Below are 8358 nucleotides of genomic sequence, written 5' to 3' on the forward strand. Positions count from 1 at the left end.
CAGTTTTCCTTGCCCACTTAGCAAGGTCTTCTCTGTCAGCTTCCAAATGACAGTCTTGATGGAGGAAAAGCCAACAGGCTAGAAAGCAGAAGCCTGGCACTGACCAGTTCTGCCAACTCACTCAGCAGCCTTGGGGAGGTGCCGTGGCCTTGCCCCTGGATTCCTAACTACAAAATGGAAGGGCTGCATTAAACCACTGGTGCCCAGACTTTTAGATTTTATAGCAAAATTTTACAAAGAAAGCTTTTTGGGAAAATGTTTTATTTTACCTCAAAAATGTACTTTAAAAAATCAACATATATATATTTACATATATATGTATATATATGTATATTTATAGCAAGAAGGGAGAAAGAACAAAATTGTAGAGTAAAGCTTAGTCCTTTAAATTAAATAAGTGTGGTTTCTTGGGAAAACTCACTACAGCCTTAATTTTTCTCTTTAGTCGGGAGTAGTAGACACATTGGCCTGGATGACCCCTGACAGGCCCCTTCCAGCATGGTATCCTAGAGAAGGAAAAATGGAAAACAAGAAAAGTGAACCTTTAGGGCAGAGTTGGGGCAGAGCCTTCAAAGCCAAAGAGGATGCTTTAGAACTCGGGAAAATTTCAGGCTCCACATTTCAGCAAAAGCTTTGCAATCCAGTAAGACTTTAAGAGGAAGGATTTAAAAATCCATCTGTTTGCCTTGGGGGATTCAGAGCAAGAGCAAAGTTTCAAGCTGATGGGCTCATGATATTGTAGCATATTCATTAGGCAATAAAGGATAAAATAGATGACTACATGTTTGGAGGTTGCTCCAGTCTCTCATTTATATAGCTTTGAGGAAACTCGCTTTATATACCCTCAGCTGGAATGGCTCCTCCAAAGCAATTCCTCAGATTGAATAATTGTTCGTTATGTCTTCAGGGAGGGGTCCATCTGTAGTCCTGAATCCCCATGAAAATTTGTGGGAAAAGACCCCTGCTCTTGGGTTACATCTAAAATGCAATCACCCGATGTTAAAACACAAAGAGTGGTTACATTTTAAAGGTAAACTACAAAACTAAATTGAGAGTTGACTTAATCCCATTTTTATGGGCTGATTAATGTCCCTTGTAACCAGGCAGGGGAATAAAGTTAATGCCTGTTTCCTTTAATGGAATGCAGCGTGCCTCTTGGCTTTTATCATGAGAGCACATCGCTGCCACTGTGGATTCCCACAGAACAAGATTCAAAGCCATTGTCAGAACTCTCCTTGTGCCTAGTGGACCTAAAATTATTTGCTCACCAAAATTTCTACCAGTCAGGGCATCAACCCTTAAGTGAAAAAAAAAAAAAGAAAAAAAAACAAGAGAAAATTTTTTCACAAGAGGCTAAAGAAGCATATTGGCTAATAGTGCCTATTTGTGATAGCTTGAAATCTGAGTTATTTTGAAAAGACATAAAAACTCTGCCTCAGTAGTAATAATAATAACCACTTGTTGGATAGCTACTCTGTGCAAGGAATTGTGCCAAGCACTCTGCATGTTTTTGTTTTTGTTTTTGTTTTTTTCTCATTTAAACCACTGAGATAGTGGACATGAGCCTTGAAGAGGTTAAGCGTCTTGTCTAAAGAATAAGCCTAGGCTTTCCTGACCTATGAAGCCACCCTGCTAGCTCCATGCTGGCCTCTGACTGTGCAGTCACCACCCACCTTGGTCAGCTCAGCCTCCCTGTCGTTGTACAGAAGTTTACAAAAGACATCCAGTCCACTCATTCATTGATTCTTCGGTGAAGAAATTAGAATTCTTCAGAGTGCCTTTAAAAAGCAATATGGCTGAAAGTAACTTTTCTCCTTCTGCTTCACCTCTGCCCCCAAACGTGAAACGCATGACTATTTTATTCTTCACCCCTTGGAATAGACACCTCAGTAACCCAGCAAGTGACTCCCAATATGAAAAATATCAATTTTCACTATAATATTACCAAAACGTTTTTGTAGAACTTTACATGTCAAAGAACTCTTTCCCATAAACTGTTTCATTTAATAAATTACCTCGAGCAGAAGGTAGAAGGAGGAAGATAAATTATTCAAGTGGCGATTTGGTTTGGGAGAGGAAAATTTATAGAGATCCACAAGGCATATGGCTCACCTGCGGTCGTTAGAGAATTCAAAATGGTTACAGGATACCGTCACTTGGTTGAACAGTATTTTAGTTTGCAGCAGCTTCTAAATTAGGCTAAATTGTAAAGAAGCTGCCATCTTCCAACACACCTGCCTTGAATTCTGAGTTTTTTCTCTCCGTTGCAGTATCTCCAATACCATCCTACCCTAACTCTTTTCTTTGTTTTTCACTCCCATTAAAACTTACTTTCAAGGAAGAATAGAACATATTCACATTAAAGTATAGTAACTGGTAATAAACCAAAATGTTAGTGCTTGCCCCAGGGTTATTATGAATAGAGTTCAATGTCTTATCAAAAGAAATAGTTTCTTCAAACTATCAGACATTAACTAATAAGATAGAAGAAATGGAAGAGAGAGACTGGCAGAGCTTCTGAAATTACCAAACAGACAGCCCCTGACTATGCTTTCTAGTGATTTGCCTCTAATCAGGTCCTGAACCAAACTGGAGTAACTATATACTTCACCTTCCTCTCAGACTCACCTTGGCGGTCACACAGAACATCCAGTGAAGATCCAGTCAGGAGCTAGTCCAAATGTTTTGTCCAAGTCTCTAACTGCCCCCAAATTTACGGGCCCACAGAGCCAGGGCCACTTCAGGCTCACAGTAATCTATCCTTGTTGACCACGATTTGGGGCAAAAAGAGATTCAGGCCACCAGTGCTACCTGCCATTTCCATCCCAACTGTTTGTTTTTCAACTGTGGCAAATGAGAAGTAGTCACATCAACCTTTTTAAAAATGAATGCTATCCTTAAAAAAAATAATAGCTCATAATAGCTGGCATGTATTTAATATTTACTGCACTGAGCATTGTTCTAAGTACGTATTAACTCAATCAGCCCTTTGATGTAGGTGCTATTATTATCCACATTTTATAAAGAATGATACTGAGGTTCAGAGAGGTTAGATGACTTTCCCAAAGGCACATAGTTGGAAAGTGAGATTCAAAGGAAAGATAATTGAATTCCAGCCCTAACTATTCCACTAAGTAGCTGTGTGACCTTGGGCTAGTCACCCGACTTCTCTGGGCCTATTAGAAAAGGACATCGACTCGTTTACCTCTGGCCATACATAGTTCTACAATCAGATGGGTCTAAACACCTCTGAGTAGTCCCTCACAGCACCCCTGAGAGCTGAGAGTAATTCATTCTCTTGGTAGTAGGTGTGAATCAGATCCTCCTGCTTTAAAGCTCAGCGGAATCCCAGGCATGAAATACATTCTATAAATGTTTAGTTGTTATCATTATTACTACTACTTTAATGGGAAACATCAGCGCTAATTTCCCCCAGTCCCTTCAGGGACTTGTCTTATCCTTGGATCCGTTTTCATTCACCATTTAGATGATAGCAAGGGAAAAGATTTTATTATTTGTGTTGCGACATCTGGCTTTGTGCTCTCTCCCTTCCCCAAAGTACCTCCACGCTGTCAGCTTCAGTGATAAATTATTTATTCCCATGATGTCTGCTAGGCTTATAAAAAAGAGGAAGATAGCTACATTTCCTTCAAGCTCATGGTCAACCGTTATAAGCGTCCTTTCTTGTTCTTTCACTGGCTTGTTCTGAGGGAAGCCAGCTGCGTGTTGTGAGCTGCCTGATGAAGAGGCCCATGTGCCAAGAAACTGATGTCTTCAACCAACAGCCACACGAGTGAGCTTGGAAGCAGATCCTCCTCAAGTTGAGCCTTGCATTGACAGCAGCTCTGTCCAACACCTGGACTGCAGACTTGTGAGAGACTGAACCACAGGCACCCTGAGCTGCACTCATTATTATCCCTGACTTGTAGAAACAGCGAGATAATAAATGTTTATTGTTTTAAGCTGTTCAGTTTGAGTATAATTTTTTACTCAGCAAAAGATAAATAATAAAACTCATAAGCTATAGGGCTCTGATAATCACCTTTGAAAACTGGGAAAAAGTAAACCATATTCTTATATCCAACTAAAAAAAAAGAGAGATTGAAATGACACAGAAATAGTCAAGAAATAGTCTAATCTCCCCATGAATGCAGTACTCCACGCCCTACTTCAGGACTAAGAAGGAGAAAAGCAAACCCACCTGCTAATACCCTCATCTCTAAGTGCCCTGGCTGAGGCACAATGAATTTGGTGCCGTTACATATGAGAACAATATGCCTGGTGACTTTTTCCACACTGCCAGGTGTAAGTCCCCACAGACCCCTTCATCTTCAGGGCACGCTGTTCCCATGTGGCTTCCTGCATCAGCCCCACCTGACTCCTGGCCTCTGCCTCTTGGCGTATGATTGAGCTCATTCCTTGATCTCATTCTTTACTGCCCACACATGAGGAACAAGTTTCACCGAGCCCTAGGAACCAAGGTCCCAGGGAGCAGGGCTCCTGCTCTAAAGTAGTAGTTTCCAAATTGGGAGCTAGAGTGCCTAGGATGGCAGCAAGGAAGCAGGGAGGAAATATCATGATTTCTATTTCATTTTATTTTTAACTTAATAAAATTGCTTCACTAAGATATATGGTATGCAGATTGATGGTAGTTGTACATATAATTTATAAACAGATACTCATCTATCGGAAGCTCTTCAGCCTTCATTTGCCGATTGGGTATGCTTTCTATTATTGTCTGGGGAGATACAATAAAGCAGAGGTTCTCAAAGTGTGGTCTGGTCTGGGGACACTACAACTCTCCAAGGCCATTTCTGGGGTTCTGCAAGGTCAAAATTAATCTCACGATAAGATGTTATTTGTCTTTTTTTACTCTCATTTTCTCACTAGTATATAATAGGGTATTCCAGAGACAACATGATGGTGATATTACAACAGATTGAAAGCAGAAGCAGATATAAGAATATAGCCATCTTCTATTAATCTGTACATTAAAGAGATTTTGAAAAATATACTACACTGTCACTTTCTCACTAAATTTTCATTTTGAAAAATACAGTTACTTTTCACTAAAAACGAGCTATTTATAGTAACATACAATGGGTATATGATTATTATTTTAAATAACTCGATATGATAAATACCTACAGATCGACCCACATTAACTAAAGCTCCTTTTGGTCTTTTGTAATTTGCAAATATGTATAGGAAAGTTCAGATGTCTGCTTAAGATATAAAAGCTGGAAAGAACACTGCTATCTCACAACAATGACAAGAAGTTTCAAAACATCTGAACATTCACAACTTTTCTTGAACCTATCAGAAAGCTGAGGTTTCAGGGCAACCAACAAACCTGAAATCTAAGGAAAGAAAGGAACATCCAGGGAGAGAGAGAAGATGAGCCGTTGACTGCCTTGTCTTTAACATTTGACAATTTAATTATAATGTTCCTTAGCATGAGTCTCTTTGGAGTCTTCTCTTTTGGAACTCTCTGGATTTCCTACAACTAAATGTCTTTGTCTTTTCCCAGGTTAGGGTAGTTTTCAATGATTACTTCTTTAAATAAACTCTTTGACCTTTTCTGTGTCTCTTCTCCTCCCGAGATCCTTATAGAATATGATGATATTCCATAAGTCCCTGAGCTATCATCACTCTTTTTTACTCTTTCTTTTTTTTTTTCTTCTCTGATTGGATGAATTCCACTAACTTGTCTTCAAGTTGACGGATCTTTTTTTGGCTTGAACCCCTTTATTAATTTTTTTTAGTACAATTTTTGTATTTTTCAGCTCTGTCATTTCTGTTTGATACTTTCTTATATTTTTTACCTTTTTGCTGAAATTTTCACTTTGTTCATGTATTGTTCTCTTGTCTTTGGTGAGCACCTTTATGATCATTATTTTGAGCTCCTTATCAGATAAATCACTTACCTTTATTTTATTAAGGTCTGCTTCTGGAATTTTACCTTGTCCTTTTGTTTGGAAAATATTTCTTTGTTTCTTTATTTTCTTTAACTCTCTATGTTTGTTTCTGTGCATTAGATAAACAGCCACCTCTCCCTATCTCAATATAATGGTCTTATGTAGGAGATGAACCTTATCATTCAGCCCATCCTAAGCTCTTGGTTGCCTTTCAAACCTTCATGATTGCCCAAGCAGGCTGCTTTGCTTTTAGTGGTTCCCAGCATTGAGGGTATGCCAAGATCCATTTCAATATAGGTATTTTCTCATTCATCTGATGTGTAGAAGTCACTCAGCTAGGTTTTGCATTTCTTTCACAGGGAATTGCTACATATGTAGGTATAGATCCACTGTGTTCATGGGAGGAGATGAGTTCAGGAGTCTCCTGTGTCACCGCCTTGGAATTGAACCCTTACCTTTGGTCTAATACACATTTTTTTTTTAAGTCACACTCAACATTCACCAAGATAGAACACATTCCGGTGCCTAAGACAAATTTTAACAAAATTTTTAAATTGAAATTATATAAAATATCTTTTCATGCAACAGTGGAATTAAATAAGAAATCAAAAAAAGAAAAATATTGATAAAAATCCCCAGATACATAAAATTAAATAATATACTTCTATATAACCCATGAATCAGTGAAGAAATTACAAAGAAAATTAGTAAATAGTTTGAATTAAATGGAAATGAAAAAACAATATATAAAAATTTATAAGAAACAGCTAAAGCAGTGCTTCGAGGGAAATTCATAACATTAATGTTTATATTAGAAAAGGAGAAAGGTCTTAAATCAGTTATATAAGCTTCTATCTTAAGAAGCTAGAAAGAGAGAGCATATTAAATCCAGTACAAGCAGAAGGAAGGAAACAATAAAGGTAAGAAAATTAACAAAATAGACAATCGAAAAATAATAAAGAAAATTAAAGAAACCAAGGGCATTTTTAAAGCAATAAAATTGATAAACATCTATTCAGACTGAAGGAGAGAAAAAAAGAGGGAAAATACAAATTACTATGATGAGGAATGAAAGAGGGGACTTCACTACAAATCTCACAAAAAATAAATAAGACAATATTATAAATAACCCTATGCCCATAAATTCAACAACTTGGATGAAATGGACAAATTCCTTGAAAGATATAAACTGCACAAGTTCGCAAGAAGAAATGGATAACATGAATTGTCTTATATCTATTTAAGCAATTGAATCTGTAGCTAAAAGCCTTCCAATAAAGAAAAGTCCAGCCCAAACGGCTTCGCTGGAAAATTTTACAGAACATTTTTAAGGAAGATATAATACCAATTCTATACAAACTCTTCCATAATATAGAAGAGGAAGAAATACTCCTCATCTCATTCCTAACTCCCCAGCATTACCCAGGACCCTAAAAAATATTACAAGAAAAGATAACTACATATCAATATATATTTTGATAAATGCAAAATCCTCAACCAAATACTTGCAAATTTAATTCAGTAATATATTAAAATGGCAATACACTGGAATATGTGGGGTTTATCCTGGGAATACAGGCTGATTCAAAATTCAAAAATCAATTTAATTTACCATCTCAACAGAGTAAAGAAAAAGAAACACACAATCGTCTCTATAGATGCAGAGAAAGCCTTTTGACAGAATTCAACATTCATTCAGAATAAAAACTCTCTGCAAATTAGAAAATGGGAGGAACTTCCTCAGTCTCAAGTGCTTTTTTAAAAACTACTATCCATACTTAATGGTGACAAACTTAATTCTTTCTCCCTAAGATTAGGAATAAGGCAAGAATGTCTACTTCCACAGTTCCTATTTGATATTATAATGGAGGCTCTAGTCAGGGAAATTAGGCAAGAAAAAGAAAAAACAGTAACAGATTATAAAAGAAGAAATAAAACTGCTTCTTTTTTTTTTTTTTTTAGGCAAGGTAACCCTTGGTTGACCTCACAGATTGCAAGGACCTTGTCAGCTTACAATCCCTTATTTTTTTATTTTTTACACCTACAGCACCTGGTCTTCATAAGTGGTCTCCCATCCAAGTACTAACCAGAACCAACCCTGCTTAGCTTCTGAAATCAGACAGGATCAGGCTTATTCAGGGTAGCATAGCCATAGTCTAAAACTGCTTATACTCTCAGGTGATATGACTGTTTATGTAGAAAATGACAAAGAATCTACAAAAAAAAAAACAACTACTAGACCAAATATGTGATATAAACAAGGTCACAGGATATAAAGAAAGTATTTTATAAACCAATTGTGTTTCTATGCACTTGCAATGAATGATTGGAAACTGAATTTTTTTAAATGTATAGGTGAGTCCTGAGATGAATGTTTGAGAATCATTGCTCTAAAGAAGACCATTAACTAGAGGTCATTGTTTCTGAGCATACCCTTCAG

At 37.2% G+C, this 8358-nt stretch overlaps 1 pseudogene; it reads right to left on the minus strand.

Moving 5' to 3' along the window:
- Positions 1 to 7956: 7956 nt before the first annotated feature.
- On the minus strand, positions 7957 to 8075 carry LOC111745270 (annotated as a pseudogene).
- Positions 8076 to 8358: the final 283 nt, after the last annotated feature.

The sequence above is a fragment of the Pteropus vampyrus genome, unplaced genomic scaffold (assembly GCF_000151845.1).
Source record: "Pteropus vampyrus isolate Shadow unplaced genomic scaffold, Pvam_2.0 Scaffold150, whole genome shotgun sequence".
Lineage (NCBI taxonomy): Eukaryota > Metazoa > Chordata > Mammalia > Chiroptera > Pteropodidae > Pteropus > Pteropus vampyrus.